The sequence below is a fragment of the Leucopleurus acutus genome (genome assembly GCF_964270905.1).
Source record: "Leucopleurus acutus genome assembly, chromosome: 1".
Classification (NCBI taxonomy): Eukaryota; Metazoa; Chordata; class Mammalia; order Artiodactyla; family Delphinidae; genus Leucopleurus; species Leucopleurus acutus.
The window spans coordinates 139,964,596-139,983,997 of record NC_139142.1 but is presented as its reverse complement, the minus strand read 5'-3'; the positions used below and the strand labels follow the sequence as shown (position 1 = coordinate 139,983,997).

The window sequence follows — 19,402 nt, the reverse complement described above, 5'->3', positions numbered from 1 at the left end:
TGTAGATAAGCAAGTTCATTCTTCCCTTGGTTCAACGGATTTCCACTGAGCACCTACTCTGGGCAAGGAACTTCTTTCCTAGGTTATGTGTGAAATGTGCGTTCTAGGGGCGAAGCGGAAGCCACATCAGTAAATAAGTAAGTAAAACAAGCACACTTGGTAATCAGGAGAAAAATAACAGAGAAAATACATAAGGAGGGTGTGGGGACTGGACATTTATTAAACAGGTTGGACAGTGAAGTTGTCCTGAAAATCCATCCCCCTGTTGGAAGTTTTTTGGGACTTAAAACTAGAGTTTGTCCTCAAGTCTTCTGTCCTAAACGACAGATGATACAAACACTTAGCCAGGTACCCCCAACAGTAGTGTTCTCAGGCCCTGTTTCTTAGGAAATTAAATCAAATCGGTTGAGGTCTGGGTCCCCACTGGTCACTGTGACTCTGAAAAGCTGAGCCGTTGGGACTTTTGCTTGGCTCGTCTAAAGCATTTCTCCCAGGGCAGAAGGGTACAGGGAAGCAAGGACCAGAAACATCGGCAAACGGGATGATACGCATCTAAATAACGGGATACATCAGAGTTTAAAGGAACTCTGACCTTCCTGCGTTTCCTCCCCAATGAATCTTCTCATTATTCATCCCAAGATCTTTTTGCTTTATCTTCCCCCTCCCTATTCATGTGTTTCTTAGGCAATTTAACCTTAGGACCGAATGGATTGGTCTTCACAGAATCCTTTTCCATGTCTGCAGCTGAGTCCCTAGGACTCACATTCGTGTATCCTGAATTTAAAGTTGGGACATGTGGTCTGAACAGAGAAGATTCTGTCACACTTCTGTTGGCAGATAGAAGTGAGCTGATTATAGTTTGGACAATGAAATATCGGGATGACAGGATTATTTCACTGGTTTACGGGGATAGGAAAGGATACTTGAAATCAGAATGGTATTTTACAACTTGAGACACATGTCTGCTGAATCAGAGGTTTGTGTTGGTTCTGGAATTCTAAGAGCAATCGTCAGACCCCACCTCAGGGGCAAAGTGCTCAGCAAACCATTCAAAGTCCACTTGTGATTTTGTTAAACAATCCTGGGTCTGTTCATGTGGGTCCTACAGGCCAAATCCTACAGGCCGAGTCAGATCAAAAGGTTTTCATTCTTTCCCCTCCGACTTCTTGTTTGACTGACATCTTTCTGCAGGCACCGTACATCTGCATTATTATTTCCATATTCCTGAGTGCACATTAGTTCATCGACAATAACTGGTCTCTCTTCACAAATAGCTTCTCTGTAAAACATTATTTCTGACAATAACAGAACATCATCTCAACATGTTCCTCCACATCCAATTAGCTTTTCAAAGTGCCACGTTTGCTATGAATTTCTCCTCCCTCAAATATTTCTTGCCCTTGCCCTGCACACGTTTTAGCAGAAAAATAAGGAAAACGCCTTCTGTGCGTGGTTTCTAGCCCGCACCCCTGCTCCGGGTTCTCCTTTGCTTTGAAACAAACAAACAAAAAGGCCACCATCAGCAGAAGTTTGGGAAAGTAGATCCCATGTTGCTAAAGAAAGATTCTAACTGAATGGAGATGCCTCTGATTCTCACTGAAGGGGAAGATGAACAGAAAAGCTGATAGCACTCACACCCTGCCCTGTCTAGCAAAATCTTAACTTCTTCCCTTCCCCACTACATGATCCATTCTTGCTACCCCTGGCCTCAACTTAACCCAGATGGAGCTCATTCCCTTGGGGCACTCCAGGTAAAGGCAACAATGTGTACCAAGGCACAGAAGTAGGAAAGAACACTGAGGAAGTAGGAAAGCATGCTCACAGACAGACATGGTTGAAGTGTAGGTTTGCTGCTAAGGATGAAAGGAGACTGGAGAATTTAGCTGAATCCGTTAAGGATCTTGTTTGCCAGGGTGAAGAATCGGAATTTTATTCTATCATATCAACAACCACTGAAGAAGGCGGGGGCCATCCTCAGATTTGTTTTTCAGGTGATAACTTTAGCTGTAGTGAGGAGTGGGTCTCAGAGAGGGGAGAGCAGGCAGTCCAGTGAGTCTTTCTCTTGTCAGTGGGGTGTATGGGATATTTCAGGAATGAACAAGAACCTCCGAAGACAGGGACTGACTTTGCATGAATCCTCAGCCCGCAGCCCAGTTAGAATGGGATGAGATCACAAGGAAATTACACAGACGTGGATTGCTTCAGACAACCACACACACAGACAAAACAACATTTTATCTTGGAAATAGACACTATATTAAAATGCTCTGCACATTCCAATGGATCCCACACCAGATTTCCTGCACCACACTGCCACTCAGGATGAATCTAGACGATGGGGAGGGAGGGCTGCAGCAGTTCTTCCTGGTAGATGTCTAAGAGCCTGGAGGTTGGCTTCAAGGACGCATGTGGCTGCACAAGTGACGCCAAGAACTGAAGGTAACATCCTGCCTCCTCAAAGCCCATCTCTGGACTCTGAGCATCCAGGGTTCACTCCTTAAGAGAGAAGTCAGAACAAGGAGTGTGTGAACCTTCCTTGAGGGGTGACAAAAGGCTAACAGAGCACCCTTCTAGTGTTCTAGTGCCTAGCCAGGGTCTTCGAGAGGCTCAGTTGCTATGGAGTTGCAAAATGTCCCACATGCAGTTCGCAAAGCAGGAGGGACAACCCCATAACGCGAACTGGGCAGATGACGTGCTTTCAAGACCTTTATTTTTAGCACTGAGGGCATAGGTAAATTACATATCTGAGAACTGTCCCTTCTCTGGCATGGGGCTATTATGAAGATCAGATGATATAATGAGGGAAAATTTGGACTTGGAGTCCAGGCAGGGAGGGCATGGCTAAGGAAGTGACCTTTGGGCTAGAATCTGAAGCACAAGAAGGATCAACCATGGCAAGATCTAAACACGTAAACACACATTTTATCACTAATGTTGTCGAGTGACTGCACTGGGCGAAATCTGGGAAATCCCAGGCTGACTCTGACACGGGTCCTGACTCTGGGAATTTGAATCTAAGTGGGGCGATTAGACACACATGCAGAAAATCACACGCTATTGGGCAACGAGGAGACTCTGCATTCTCTATGTCATGCTGGGCCAGATCAATTCTCTTTTAGAAAGCTGATAATTAACAATGGGGTGCATAAGTCTGCAGAATGTGGCAAGAGCCCAGTCTGAACTAGGGGAATGATGATGGCATGAAGAGGATTTGAAAGATGCTTAGGAAGCAAAATGGACAGGCCTTTGTGAGGTAGAAGGGAACTCAAATGATTATCTTCCTCCTACCCTCCCCTCAGCATCATCAAACCTAACATTTACAGTCTTTGTCATATTCCAGGTCCTCTGAATATGTAGTTTTCTCATTTAATCTTAAAGGCAATCTGTGCTATTGCTGAAAAACTAGGAAACTAAGACTTAAGAGAGAGGTTAGGTAACTGGCCTAAGGCTATGTTGCTAATAAGAGGTGGGGCTGGATTTGACCACAAATCCCATTTTTGTAACCATTATGCAAAAACTGCCCCCCTCCAAAGGATCAGAGGTCACACTGAAGGTTCTAGCTTTGTCGAAGGAGAGGATGGTGGCTGTGACCTAGGTGCAGAGGAGCAAGTTCAAAGCACTGTTACTGTAGTGACTGTGAGAGCTTGGTCCAGAAGTGACTCTGGCATTCTCCTCTTCCAGCATTATGAAGCGCCAGGCACATTTTGTATCTCTCTCACGTTGACTGTTTTACCATTATACACACAGAAAGTGAACAAATATTTCAGCTCATCTTTCCATCACATTACTGTCACATAACTTTCTTACTGTTATAACTTATAATTTTGAGATAGTTTAAGACTCACAAGAAGTTACAAAAACAGTACAGAGCATTTCAGTGACCCATCACCCAGGCTCCTCCAATGACAGTATCTCACATTAGCACAGCATGTTGTCAAAACCATGCATATCATGGACATCAGTATAACATATTAACTCAAGGATAAACCTTATTTGGATTTTGCCATTTTTTACCTGCACTTTCTCTTGGTGTATAGGTCTACACAATTTTATCACATATATAGCTTCCTGTGCTTTGTTGCTTTCTTTAAAGCAGCTGGTATTCTCCTCTAAAACATGGAGGTATAAGTTGATAAGTGGAGCTGACGTCATTTAGCAGGAAAAGCAGTTCGGCACGAGGGAAAGAATGTTGCGCTGGGAATCAGGAAACCCGGAGCATAGTCCTGGCTCAGTCCCTGACTTATGTGTGGTGCTGGGTGGCTTGCTTCTCTCTGGGCTGGGTGCTGAAAACATTTCCACCACCATCCAGATCTTTCAGGGGACAGTGCTCAGAAATGCATCTGACCTGAATTCTGGTTTGCAGATCAGAAGTCTGGTCAACTGATCTCTGATGGGGTTGACTTAACAGTGCTGGTCTGTGTCTCTAAACCCTTTCAGAGGCACCACCAAAGTGCTGTTGATCAGCCGTTCTGAGCCTCGGTTGATCTGTGGCTGGGGCGGTACCTCATAGCACTATTGGGAGGATCAGCTGAGGTAAACACGGAAGGCATTTAGCAGGATGCTGGATAGGGTGGCTTCTCAGGCAACTCTGGGCTTATCATTGTCTTCATAGACTTGATTTCAGCTGGAATCTATCCATTTTAAAGTAAATCCCATCCTTATATAAGTGTTCAGGCTCACTCTTATTTCTATAGCACTTTCTATTACTTCTCAGTTGCAGATATTCTCTTCTTCATTTGGAGAAATTCAGAAAAGCGTGAAGTGCTAAGAAAGGGCCAAGTTCTCCATAAAGGTAAGACAGCTTACATGGCTCCTTTGCACCCTTACTGCTCCAATAGCATTGAGTGATAAAGGACAGAACAAACATCTGGTCCCTGGCCCCTGATCTATACTTCATCTCTCTCTCTCTCTTTTTTTTTTTTTTCGCTCACCATGTACTGTCGTTCAAAAGAGATATTTCTTGTGGTTACAAAGGCAATTGGACAACTATCATTTATCCTTATACTCTTCCAGTGATTTTTGCAACATGTTGTAGGAAAATTTTATAGGTTGTAAGCCAACACAGGAGAAATTGCTCAAGAATTGCCTCCAATTGTATGCCAAAATTAACCTAAATGAAATTTCCTGTGGGAAATGAGCAAGCTGGATGACATATTTGGTGGTGAATTTCACAGGGAGGAGGCCTCTGTACATCATGGCAGGGTAGGCTGGTGCCAGGCGTGCAGATAGTGGAGCTTCTGATTCCCTAATGGGAAGCAGATGTTTCTGTGTGTGCTCAGTAAACACATCAGATAGGGTAAACTCAGCTGGTTGGTTAGATGACACCGACAGGTAAAACAATGTGCCTTAATAACCATGCTTTCCCAACAGTGTGGGAGAACGTTATTTTTAAAATGATTAGTCGCTAACACCAATTTACTTACATTTATGGTGAGCTAATTCATGGAAATACACATGGATGCCAAAACTTTTATTCATGACACCCTGTTGAAAGCAATCTTTTGCCTATGATAAATATCTCCCTCTTATTACGGTCACGAATGTCTATCAATACCACCTTCCTGGAAAGCTATTTAGCAATATATACTGTCTGACCCAAGAATCCTTCTAGGAATTTACACTAAGGAAATGATAAGAAATGAGGCCAACAATTTCTCTATGAAGGAGCTCATCACAGTATAATTATTAATGAAAACACGGAAACGTCCTAAATGTCCAACATAGGGAAATAGTTAAACAACATACAGAAATCCTCTGGGAAACACGGGAGGGATCTTTTTCCAGTTGTTTTTCTCACGAAAATCTTCTAGCACTTGTGCCAGCACGACTGACCCTCAATATAGTTTGGTAAATGTTTCCTGAGGAGCCTGTACTATGTGCCAATACGGTGTTAGGCAGGGGAGGCATGAAGGTAAAACCAACACGGTTCCTCCTTATGGTCTAAATCAGGGGTCAGCAAACTACTGCCCACAGGCCGTATCTGGCCCATCACCTGTTTTTATAAATAAAGATTTATTGGAACACAAACATGTCCATTACTTACAGTTTACTCACTGTCCAGAGCTGCTTTTGTGTTATAACAGCAGAGTTGAGTAGTTGCAACAGAGATAGTATGGCCCACAAAGCCTAAAATACGTATGATTTAGTGATTTACAGGAAAAAAAAAAAAAAGCCAACCCCTGGTTTAAATCAAAAGGCAGACACGATGCCATCTTTCAATATGGCATGTGTATGTTCAGAGGGAGGCATGCAGAGCCCTGCACAGACAAGGCCGAGGCTCAGGGTGAAGGCTCCAGTCTGCCCCTGACTGGCCCTCATCCCGCTGCCCACTTGATCCGTCCCAATGTGTCTCAACTATAATACGGAAGGCAAAAAAAAAAAATACCTTCTACCACAGTCGTTTTCTTCTTTTCCTTAAGCAGAAAACACATACTTTTCAAACAAAACCTCATGCAGAAACAGAGAGAACTCCAATACGTAAAATGAGAAAAGCAGAACTGTTCTGGTTGAAGAGGGGCTGGCAGGGTTCGGAAGCCCGCGTCTCACCTTCCTGCTGGCTCTTCTCCCTCACGGCCACGGTTTCTCAACTGCGGCTCTAGTGCCAATTTGGCCTAGATAGTTCTTGGTTGTGGGGATTGTCTTCTGCATTGTAGGATGGTTAGCAGTACCCCTGGCTTCTACCCACTGGATGCCAGTAGCAACCCTCCCCCTCAGTATGACAAACAGAAATGTCTCTGGACATTGCCAAATGTCCCTTTGGGAACAAAACCACCCCCGGTTGAGAAGCACTGCTCTAGTTTATTCCACAGCTCACGGAACACCTAGGAGCACAGATCCCCTGGGAAAAAAGCTTTAAAACAATGGCAATTTCCTAGAAGCGCAAAAACAGTCATCTGTAAGTGTCAGAAGCTGATGAGCACAGAATACTTAATTATCCAGTTTTAAAAAACACTCCCCCACTGTTGTCAGGCTAGCCAGTAGCCTTCTAGAGCTCTTGAATCTTGCCTTTTGGCTAAACTTCATTATGAGCAGGGTTATGTACTGGAAAGAGCACAGTGCCTGGTATACAGTAGGTGCATAGTAAGTGTTGAATGAAGTAGCAGCTACTTGAGGAATCAAGAGATCAACATGATAGGAACCAACTTGCTTCTTGAACTGGGTCATCTCTAAGTCTCTTCTGGTGCTAAATTGTGTCTGGGGAAAAAAAAAAAAAAAGATACAGCCCCGATGTGAAGAATCCTGCCATGTCTAAAGTCAGAGGAGTTTGCTTCACGTAGACAAAATTAAATCAGAAACAGGAATCAACGGGAAACAAACTGGCAATGTCATTCATTTGGAGGGAAGAAATGGTCCATGCGATAAAAGGTATTTTGGCTTCCTTAAAGAAGGTAATTGTGAAACTGGCGATCTGGTTTTAATGAAGCTTATGGCTGTCCCTTTTCAGTACCTCATCTTATTTCATTAGAGAATAGCACCTTACCAAGTGATTCCACTGGAAGAAAATGTTGGTGCTCTCCTAGGATAAAATTGGGTGAGAATCAACTACACAAGTGTTTACAAATCTGAGGGAAGTAGTCCTGAGAGGGAAACATTTGATACGCAGTGAGAGAATTACCACCCCTCTTCCCACTAGGGTCGTCTTTCCCTGGAGAGTAGGGGGATTCCAGACTCTAAAATTTCAGTGCTTCGCTTTCGTGATCTTCCTCCCTGATGGACTGAAATGGCTGGGGGCGGGGCGTGAATGAATTACAACAAGGACAACGGCTCTATTATAAAAGTAAGGTGTCCATATTTCTGTACAGAACAGTAGAAACCTCTGGACTTCCACTTTACTTTTAAAATGTAAGGCTGACCGGTAAATTCTCTGTTTAAAGAGAATTCTGTTTAAAGTATTTGGTCCGATTGTATCTGCACTCTGTAGGACCTCCGGAGGGATGGGTCTGTGAGGAGCTGTGGTCTGGGCAGCCAAGGGGTCAGGGTTAGGAAGTTTCTTGCAGAAAGGAGCAGAGAGATACTTGTCTACACTCTACAGGGCAAAGTTCTGGAAGCCGGATTACTAGCAAAAAGGCAATAGCGAGTTGGGCGGATGAACTGTGCTCTAGGATGGAGGCTGCTTGCACACTGGCCCAATTTACACGGCCTCCTGGGTGCAGACAGCCGGGATCCACAGGTCCAATCAAAAGGCCCTTGGAGGACTGTGGGGGCATCCAGGGATCAGCAAAGAGGGAGGCTCGTGCTTGTCCTCGTCATTTCCTTGACTCACAGCCTATCTCTAGACCTGCCTGTTTGCATTTTTCTCCACAAGGTGGCACCTATAAGCCTTTGTAAAAGGGTCCTCACATAAGCAACTAGTTTAGGGACATGAAACAGTGGTTAAACATTAAAAGGAACGATAGTTGAGAAACATAAGAAGGGTAGACTCAGAAATTCAGGGTGACTCTATTTACTGTGCTCTTATGTGCAAGTTGCTGCCATGTTGTTAAGATGTGATGTTCATTTCTCAAAATGTTTGTGTGGAGCATTTCAAAACGTGGGTGGGATAGTCAGGACTTTTATTTCCAAAATGTTCAAGAAAGTGCTTAAAAAGCTGTGTGAGTTAAACTTTGGGGGCTACATGGGCTTTTTCGATGTCACTGGGTGATCTCTTCAGGGATGGTTGAGAAGACTGGCTGGGTGGGTGGGTTAGTGGGTGAGGGACAGGAGATGAGAAGAAAAGCTGGCTACCAAAGCACGAGGGCCCGAATCCCAAGACTCTTGAGTGGGGGAAGGACACACTGAAACGCTGTTGTCGGAAGACACTTGGCAGACACAGGCAGTGGGTTGGAGATGGAACAGACTAGAGATTGAGAAGCACACAGACAACTACATTAAAATGGGCACAGAGGGACGGTGGCCTGGACCAGAGAGATGGAATTAGAACAGAGGGCAAGGGCACACCAACGTTAGGCTGGAGGAATGACCAATAGAGTGATGAAGGATGGTCTATTGAACATGCAGTAAGGAAGACTTGGAGGTCCGTGACTTTGGAATCTGGAAGATTAGTAGTGTTGCCTGTTTCAGGCAGAAGCTTACCTAGGGAAGTAGGCCTTGGATGGAGTCATCTTAGAGCGAGGGTCTGAGTGTACATCTTGATAATCACTAATTCATTCATTAAATTTAGTCATATTAATTCTCTCTCCCTCTTTCACTGGAACTTTCCTCTAGAACACTAAACATTTTTTTTTTTTTCCAATGGAGCACAGGCTCCGGACGCGCAGGCTCAGAGGCCATGGCTCACGGGCCTAGCCGCTCCGCGGCATGTGGGATCCTCCCGGACCGGGGCACGAACTCGTGTCCCCGGCATCGGCAGGCAGACTCCCAACCACTGCGCCACCAGGGAAGCCCTAAACATTTTTTAAATTTTAGCTTTTTGGATAGGAACTCTTCCAAACTATATTTTTCACTCCTCTCTTCTGATTTTGTTTTTTAAAAATCAAGAATAATAAGCACTATTTGACCTTCTCTAGCCCCACTGTTACCCAAAGTGTGGCCCACGGACCAGAAGCATAGGCATCATCTGAGAGCTCGTTAGAAACCCTGGGGCCCACTGCAGGCTTAATGAATCGGAGCCTACATTTGAGTAGCATCTTCAGGTGACTCCTGTGCTATCTGAGATTATTTGACTTTCTGGATCACTTTATGTTTGCTCCCAGTTCTTTCTACTTTTCCCAAGTTGCCCAACCAATTCTCCCACCCGGTCAAAACAAAGACAACACAACACCATCACCCTCTAGGTTAAAAATTAAAAAGAAATAATGCCTTTGGGAAGCTTTTCTCTGTGATATTTTTAATAGGGACTGGGTGGAGGCAAGACACACATTCCTAAACAGAGTCTCTTGAGAATCCCAGTACTGGACAGCAGGAAGGGCTCTGGGAGACCCAGCCCCTTGCTCCAGGGATGAAGAACAAAGTCTCAGGAGGGGAAGTGATTTCTCCAGGGTGGCAGAGAGAGGACTTCCTCTCTCTAGAGGCTACAGGCTAGAGACTCCTTTTCATGACGCTATGATGTCCCCCTGCTCCTCTGAGGCAGGGTTTTAATGTTTCCTCGCTTAAATGGTCTATGTTCTTTTCTTTCTTCTTCTTACGTCCCTGTAACCATGTGAAAAAGGTTTTGTCTACCAGCTAGAATAGCGACTCCTTTTGGAAAGCAAACTGTCTCTGTGAAAATACTTGGATAAACTGCATGGGCTGGGAGGTGGGACCCTGAGGCCTGGGGGTCAGCAGAAATCAAGGCAACAAGAGATAATGGCTCAACTGAGATATAGCTAAATAGGAGAAGAGTCTGGTTTTGCTTCCAGAGCTGGAGACAGAACAAAGGGACAGAAAAGAGAAGGAGGAGAGAAGTTACGAGATTGTGGAGGGTCAATGAGAAGCCCTGAGTGGCTGGGAGCACTGTTCACACTGACCTTGAATCTGAAGTGTGTTTGCTGTGATTTAAACCTCTCTTTGTTCCCAGACTTCCCAAGCCTTCACTGAAGACTTAACATAACATCTCCGTTATGCCTATTTTCCTGCCTTTAAAATTCCCGGTTTAGGTTCCTTTAACCCCTCTTCATTTCCATAATCTGAAATAAGAATTTCTCTTCTATGCTCCCACATCTTCAAAAGTTTTTCTTCTAGACACAGGGATGCCCGCCTAAGAACATCCCTAATGTATTCCCGCAGGTGACATCATCTTTCTGAGCCTTAGTTTCCTTCCCTGTAAAGCAAGGGTATTGAAATATAGTTTCTCAAATCTGTTGTGAAGATTGAATGAAAACATGCAGATGAAGCCACCTAGCTCAGAACCGGCTTGGACTTGGGGCTGGAAAAATGTTGGCATGCTTTCCTTCTCCTTGAGGGTGCACCTGCCTCCCTTCAATGGCCTGTCCCTGGGCATGGCCATGGGAATCCTTACTCTCACACCAGGCACACACATTTCTACTCTAACAGAGGAGGTTGTTCTGTTTGCACTGTCCACAGAAACCCCACTTCTATTTACACACGATTCTCAAGTGGTGTTCCAAGCCAGGGTTGTAACGGCAAACTGCTATGATCTATTTGCATTTCAATACCATTCTGGGACAATGGGGATCAAGAATTCCAGAGATTTTCTTATAACTTTGTTACCTCTCTATTTTTTTTTAAAAAGTGTGGGTTTGCTTGTTTTGTTAGTCTTTCCTGGTTTGTCTTAGAGACCAGTTATGGAAAGCCTCAGACGTTGTAAAGAGGTTATGTTCATTTCAGAAACAGAGCAAGGGAAGCTGTGGGTGGGGCTCACAGCTCAGGCATGTTGAAGCACTGTCTTAGATGGACTGTAGGTGGAAAACAGATGCAAATAGGGATTCAAGCAACTCCCAGGGATTCAGGCAGTAGGAAGCCCCACATATATATTTGATAGCTGTCATGGGTAGAGTACCGGCCACGTGCTAGGCACCTAACATGTTATCCTGTTTAATTATCTTGACTATCCCTACTTTATCGAAGCTCACAGAAGATAAGTAATGTGTAACACAGAGGTGGTGATGCTGGGTTTGAATGAAGGGACTTCTGGCTCTTTCTGGCATAGTCCCTTAGCCCAGTGGAAATCTTTCTTTACCTTAAGAACAGAACCTGGTAGATGGCCGGCCAAGGGCTACATATACTGAGGGCTAGAATGTCCAAGAAATCAAATAAGGCTAATTCCCTCTTATTGTTCTATCTCTAGGGCTGCTCTCTGGCTTTTCCCAAGACCTTTTCACGGAGTGCTACTTACGGTCTGAGGACTCCCACAAGGGCTGACTGAACTGTTTCTGCATCTCCTTCCTATAGCTTCTCTTTGCTCTCTTGTCCCCCCCCAAAGTCCCATGCTGTCTCTTTCCCCTCGTGCAGCGCTCATTCACCTAAGGGAGGGGACATCTATAATACCATCCTCTCTTTCATAACAAATTCATAGGTCCAAACTTATTTATTGAAATAGTAACTAGCTTTCTCATTTGTCTTGCTGGGAATGGAAACTGTTGGTGCACCAAGCTGGGAAATATTTATGACTCAAGGACAAACGTCATTCCATGAGAGATATCATTACCCAATCCAAGAGCTTGCTCTTTAGGGCTAGACTGACCAAGACATCGAATAAAGTTAATTCCTTCTTATTCTCTCTCCTAACCATAGGCGCATCCAATGTGAATATTTATTTCATTAAGAAATAAAGGGGCTTCCCTGGTGGCGCAGTGGTTAAGAATCTGCTTGCCAATGCAGGGGACACAGGTTCGAGCCCCGGTCCGGGAAGATCCCACATGCTGTGGAGCAACAAAGCCCATGCGCCGCAACTACTGAGCCCACATGCCACAACTACTCAGCCCGCGTGCCACAACTACTGAAGCCCGCACGCCTAGAGACCGTGCTCCACAACAAAAGAAGCCACCACAATGAGAAGCCCGCACACCGCAACAAAGAGTAGTCCCCGCTCGCCGCAACGAGAGAAAGCCTGCACACAGCAAGGAAGACCCAACGCAGCCAAAAATAAATAAATAAAATTAAAAAAAAAAAAGAAAGACACTGTGTTCCATGCATGCTCAGAAGGAAGAAATTTGGCTGAAATATTTAAACACGAAGGCTCCTTCACGCTTCTTTTGAAGGATGTCTAAGAACAGGGTTATCTGTCAAACTCAATGTGTTCCATAACAATAATTCAGGTGGCAGCCAGATGAATAATTCTCACGCTTGCAGAAAACTTCCCTTCTTCTGCAACTTTAACCCTTCCTCTGCAACTTTAAACCAACTTTAAGGTAGGTAGGGCAATGGCAGATAGGATACCCACACATGGCTTCCAAGTGACTGCATCACCTATATGCACTTGTGTACGTAAATATTTAGGACATGCAAACCAGTTGGATAAACATTGATTCTTCACCATCTTTGGTGGAACCCTGAAATTCTTAATTTTCACCAGCCCCTTCTTTAAACAGATCATACTTATGAGCTTTTAAGTCATGCCCCCCAGATGTATAAGCGTAAGAAAGGCTAATGTTGTGATTTCAGGTAATCTATCCTGCATGTGGCTGTGAAATTTATCTTCCCAAAATACAGCTGTCATCATGTCAGTCCTCTGGCTCAAAAGGCTTCCTGATGTCAGTTGTCACTTAAACAAGATGATTATTTTCTCCTAGGCATTATGCCTATATTTAAGTTCCTGATTCCAGGTGGAAAGGAGTGCCTGGGGCTATAGTATCTCAAGCGTGAGCTTTACCCCAGGTGTGATAACTGAGTGAAAGTAGAAATTTTGAAAATGATCCAGCATCATTCCACTTTGACGGCAAAAATACTTTGTTAAAGTGACAGTACCTATTAATTAGCAATGCTAATTATTAATTCTGCTCTAATCTGTTGGGTTGGTTTTGTGATAATAAACGGAGACAAAGTTTGTAAAAAGCATCTGACACAGGGGAGGAACTCAATACATATTATGTTTTATTTAAAGTCAAGTTAAAGATAACATAGAGGGCAAATTCAAAGAAATACAAACAAATGATATTCATTCCTAGCTTAAACAATAGCTACCTTGGAATGTTACTTAGCTAGAGAACAGCCGGACTGCGTATACTTCAAGGAATGTGGAATGGCAGCAAATATGGAAGTAAAAAGAAAAGCATTTCTCTGGCAGAGTAAAAGCAACCCTAGTTAAAAGAGAACCAGAGCCAAAGTCAAAAAGAGTCAAAAATTCAGTTTTGACAATTGAGGGACTCTCTGGACCCTATAAGAAAGGCAGGTTCTCATTATTCAAAGGAGTCCATAGAGGTGCTCATGGATGCCAAGAAAAGCAACAGAAAGAAAGGAAACTGGTACTTGTTGAGAATCTAGTAAGGTGACAATATTTACTACCATTTTAATAGAGAAGGAAAGAGGTCATATAGCTGAGGGTCAGGCCACGAACCCACAGCTATCTAGCTCAAACTCTTAGAAACAGAATGATAGGGTGGAAGCCAAACAGGCGAGGTGAATAGTGACTGAGACAGTGAACACAGCGGTGAACAGCACACACTAAGGGGGAAAAGCAGGAGCTACAAGAGAGGGAGTGAGAACAGCTCTGGAAATGGGTGAATGCAGTGCCCACAAAGGCAAGCGTCCTCTGGATGAGGACATGCAGCCTGGGGTTGACAGTGACGGAGAGAAAAATGGCTTCTGACTGCCTGCTCTTCCCTGATAGTTCACGGAAGGGAGTCTCTTAATATTGTGTTGGACTTGCTTTTTATAGTCATGGGAAAGCTGCAATTTCTCAGAATCTTTGGGTTCTCTCTTATCCATTGTCTCCATGTGTTGCCTGAAGCCCTGGCACGAAAAATTTTCCCAACCACTTTTTCCTGTTGTAACAAAAGGATCTGATGGAGGCTTTCTCTCCAGTACAGACCCAAGGGTCTTTAAATCTTTTGGACAGCCTCTATTTCCTATTAGACTGACTCTGCCTCAAGCCTCCAGAATGTTCTCTTTTGACTAGTGAGTGGAAAGGGAAGCTAAAATCATGGCATCACGAGCTTATAGACCAGGATTTCTCCAAGACCACCTTTTCTCTGAATGTATTTGAGTCATCCTAGCAATCCTGGGGCTTACCTTTTGAGGCCTAAGGTCACCCTCGTTGAGACTGTATTCTATGTGTTTGAGGACTACAAAGAAATCACTGTAGATTCAATTTGCTCAGCTTGTATTTTAAGTAAGATAGGAAACAGCCTGCTCTTTTTAAGGTACAGAAACTTCTAGAGATCTTGAGCAGAGGAAGGCTATAAACCTATAACTTAATAGGTGCTTTGGTAGAACATTGATTTTGAGTTGTTAACTAAGATTTTACCCCTGAGATGAGAAGTGAACTGGAGTGCTCCAGAGTTATTGGAAGTGTCTACCTGAACATCGGAAAAATCTTTGCCTCAGATAAGTTGGGAATAGTGACATTGTTGACACAAGGCCATTCAGATGGTAACTAGCAGAATGACTTATCTGCTTCTTAGGATGGCTGGAAAACCATATCATCAGCGTAGACGAGGATGTGTGTTTTCCTCTCTGCTGTCGTTCAAAGTCATCGACAAATTGAACCACGTTTTTTTTTTTTTTCTTTTTTTAATAAAAGCTAAAATGTCAGGGAACAGAACACAAACAAGGGTGGCATAGGGCATTGACCTAGCTGGCCATGAAAAGCAAATTTGGATTTCTTTGTAAATTTGGACCTTGCAGTTGCCAGTGAGTGTTAGCAAATACCCCACTCTCTCTCCTTGCTGTAGAAAACCACAGTTCTCTATTTTATACAAACATCACTAAAGTGGGTAGGAACAATAATAAAATGGATTTTCAGCAAAGGATGTCCTTTTCAAAAAATATAACTTTGAATTTCTTTTCCTAACAGATTTTTGTAATATAGAGAAGAACAAAATGGTCCAACCCATAGGAGGAGGAGGCGGCTTATCATAGTAAAATCAGTCTTAGTACCAAGTATTCCCACTAAATAAAGAATGCTAGAATCACAGACTTAGGGCGGAAGAAACCATAGAAGCCATCTGGTCTAACCAAGGTCGGAGGAGGTAACGTAAGGGGCCAAGATCCACACTGGCGTCAGGCTAGGAACTACTGTTCCCTGCTGAGACCCTGGACAGGTCACTGGGGCTAATTTCACTGATAAAACGTGTGTGCTAGACCAAATAGGCTTTCAAGCTATTCTAAGGTTGTATTTTAATGTTTTCATAATCTTTAAAACATGTCTGTAAAATATGAAGAACTTGATAAACATCCTTTTTAACCATTGTATATGCCTAATTATAACACACTGGACACTGCTGTATTAACTCATTCTTAGGCAGCCCTCAGGACAAACTGCTCCCATTTTTAATCAAAGAGATTGCCTGTCTACAATTTGCAATTTGTTGTCTGTCTTAATCAGGAATGCCTCAAGAACTGTAAGCTAAAAGAAAATTCAGAAATAAATTGGAGGCTCAGGCATCTGAAATCATTTTCCATATTCTAAGTGCTAAAATTTCTACTCAACGAAATAGCCACATGCTCACTAATTGCTATTATAACAGTTAGATGCTAATGTTTTAATTAAAATTAATACTAACACAACACATCGAGTTTTTAAAAATTTATGTTATGATTAGGATCTCTCATACCACTTTGTTTGGAAAAAAGAGCATTGCTGCTAAAAAGTGAAGACTGTAAGATTAGATAATTTAGCACAAGCATAGCACTTATTTTTATAAAATGCCTTACGTAAATTAACTCATTGAATTTTCCCAACACCCCAAGAGGTAGATGATATTAATTCCGTTTTAGAGATGAGAAAACTGAGGCACAGGGAGGTTGAGAAAATTGTCCTAGATTAGCAAGCTATTGAGCTAGAATGTAACCTGGGCAGTCTGGTCCCAGAACATGGGCTGTTAACTCCAACTCTCACTACCTCTCCTGATGACCTCATGGGTGCCTGGTGACCCTAACTTTGTAAGACATTTCCCTTCTTGGCAAGAACCCTCTCTATCTGTTTGTTTGACCCTCCCCCACTGTCAGGGAGCTCCCCACCTGCCGTTCATCCCTGAAAGACTCTGACTTGTAACAAATCCTCCCTTTGGAAACCACTCTCTTGTGTACCTTCCAACAGTGCTCCAAGCTCTGATCTCTGGAGACCTTTGGACACTGGCCTGTCCCACTTTCTTTCTAATATTTTCCATTTGGTTTGACGTTTTTGCCTAAAACAGTCCTTTTCCTCAACATTATCCCCTCTTTGTCAGGACTATGGGATGAGACTCTGGTGCAAGGAAAGCCCTAGATTTCCAGCTCCAAAGATGAATGATCTAGAATAACTTTACTGATGTACAGTATCAAAAATATATTTTCAGTATCAGACCTTTTCTAGCATTTGGTTTTCCAGAGAAAACAGGGGCTTGAAAATACCCCTTTTGCGAATCTTCTTTCTATGACAAAGTATTTGCCCTTTTCACTCTTCTATTAAAAAGATGACATAAGAAATTTTATACTGTGAAAAAAGATAACATTACTATTAAATAGCAGTGACACTGAGTAATAACTGGAAACTCTGTCTTTGGAATCATGCTCTCCTGGGGTTCCAATCCTGTTGGCCACTCTGGCTGTGTGACCTTAGGCAAGGTGCTTAAATAAAAAAATTATAGTAATTTAAAGCCACAAGAGGAAAGCATTTCTCACAGTACTTGGAATAAGAGTTTGTGATTGTTGTTAACAATTACAGTATAAAGATCTGGAGTGTTTAACAGGAAGAAAAGAAGACAGACATGCTAGATGGCTCTAAACATTGGAGGCTTTGTCACATGGAAGAAAGATGTCCTCTTCGTGGTCCCAAGAGGCTGGACTGGGACCAACAGGGGGATTGTACAGAAAGACCTATCACGTTACTGGTCCCAAAATGGAGTCTCAGTGAATGCCTGCCTCCTAAGATTGCTGTGAGGATCGGAGGTCACAATCTGTATAAAGGACTTAGCACTGAGCCTGGAACATAGTAGGCACTCAATAAATCTTAAGTATGCTCGACATCAAAAGTCAGAACGGACTGAGGATGGAAGCATCTGGAAAGAAAGGTTTAAATCATCAGGTGAGTTACTACATTATCGAAGAATTAATTAAACACCTATCATGGGCCCAGCACCGACACAATCCTCTAGAAAAATCACAAGTGGGGTGTGTCACGTCTCTGCTCTCAGTGGGCTTAGTGTCTAGCCCGGGGGATGATATCCGCGAGCAAAACAAACAAGAGATCAGCTGCAGTTTGGGGAACGCCTGGAACGTCTGAATCACATTCAGCCCAACTTGGGTCTCTGTGTCATGCTGTCCTTTTGCTCTCGGCTCTGAAGGAGTCGCCTGGTTTGGTGGCCTCAACTTGTATCAGGGAAATCAACCTATCAATGGAAAATTCAAGACCAGGCAAACCCTGGCCCTCTTGCCATAAATTAGCCACCAGGTTTTGCTGTTGTCTGCCCTCTAACTTCACTACACCAGACTAGAAACTTGCTTTTTTTTTTTTTTTTTACTGCTTTTCAAATCTTCCCCAAATATTACTATTTGGTGGCTAAAAAAGAGTACCATTTTCTTGACATGTTTCTACTGAGAAAGGCCAGTAATATACATCATGAGATGTATTATTCTTCCTGACACTAAGTAAACTTTATTTTGAATAAGAAAAAATATACCTGAATATATTTTAATGCTTTTCTGGCTTGCTCTTTTTGCTAAATGGGTTACTTGTAATTGACCTAGACCATCCTAGAAGAATTAGCAGATGAGAATCCCCAGGGATATACTGGCAGTAGGTCAGGATTACATAAAGCCACAAGATAAAGATCATAATTCTTTGTCGATTAACATTTTAAGTTAACTGGAAGTCTTTTAAGATATTTAAATCCCAACATTATCATCGACCTTGTGTTCAAGTTACATCTAAGTGTCTTGAGCAAAGAACATACAAAATTTAGCTCTGTATGCCTTTCAGAACTATTATCACATACTAAGTGATAATAATTCTTGAATTAAGTAAAATTTTATGGCTGCAACTCGGCTTCCTTTTCAGTTTACAGAATGTCTCATTCGGACAACGAAGAAATTAGAGCCTAGGTCCACATGGAGTGAAATTTTGTGGTTTAGTGCATTTTTGCTTCTGTATTGCAAATGAGGTGTTTATGTCAAAGAGATACTTTCTTAGCTTCAGTGGCTGTCACTCCTGAGTTCTATCTGGCTTAGTGGAACTCTCTCCCATCCCCCATGCAAGTCACCAGGATTTACTTCAAAATTACAGTTTACAAAGTCTGGTTAAGTTGTTAAACCTACAGCCAAAAAATTATGTAGAATTTCATGCTAGGTGACAAAGACTAGATCGTACTAATTTCTAATATCTGGTAGGTCAAACTATGTTCTGAATTCTTTCTTTCTAATGCCTGATAGAGAGTGTGCTATTGCATTGCTATATCATAGATTTAAATTACTATGACTATGAGAATAATAAAGTTTGAAATGGAGTAGCTGAAATTGCTGAAAAAGATTTTTTCTTTATTATATAGAAAAGACAAACTGTTAATAGACACAGAATGCTACTTGCCAATTCCACATGCAGTTCATGATTTTCATGGATACTTTTAGTCTCCTAGGGTTCAGACTTTAACTTGGCGTTTCTGGGTTATGAGATATAGTTTGGAAAGCTCCATGAAGGTCGCTGTAAGGAATCTACAAGACATTTCATCACAACGTCTATGTATCACACAAAGCCAGAGTAAAACAGAGGTCCACAAGTAACCAAATGGCCTTCAGCCTTCTGAAAATACAGCCCGGAGAATCCTGCATTCATTTGTCCCCACTGCATACTATCAACTCAACATGATACAAGAATACACAAGAATAACCA

The 19,402-nt window shown here is 42.8% G+C and overlaps 1 protein-coding gene across 2 annotated transcripts in view; it reads right to left on the bottom strand.

The window, feature by feature from the left end:
- Nucleotides 1-19,402, bottom strand: part of THSD4 (thrombospondin type 1 domain containing 4) — a gene marked incomplete at its 5' end in the record, with an annotated part of 540,083 nt that overhangs the window by 93,941 nt on the left and 426,740 nt on the right. The window lies entirely within an intron of this gene.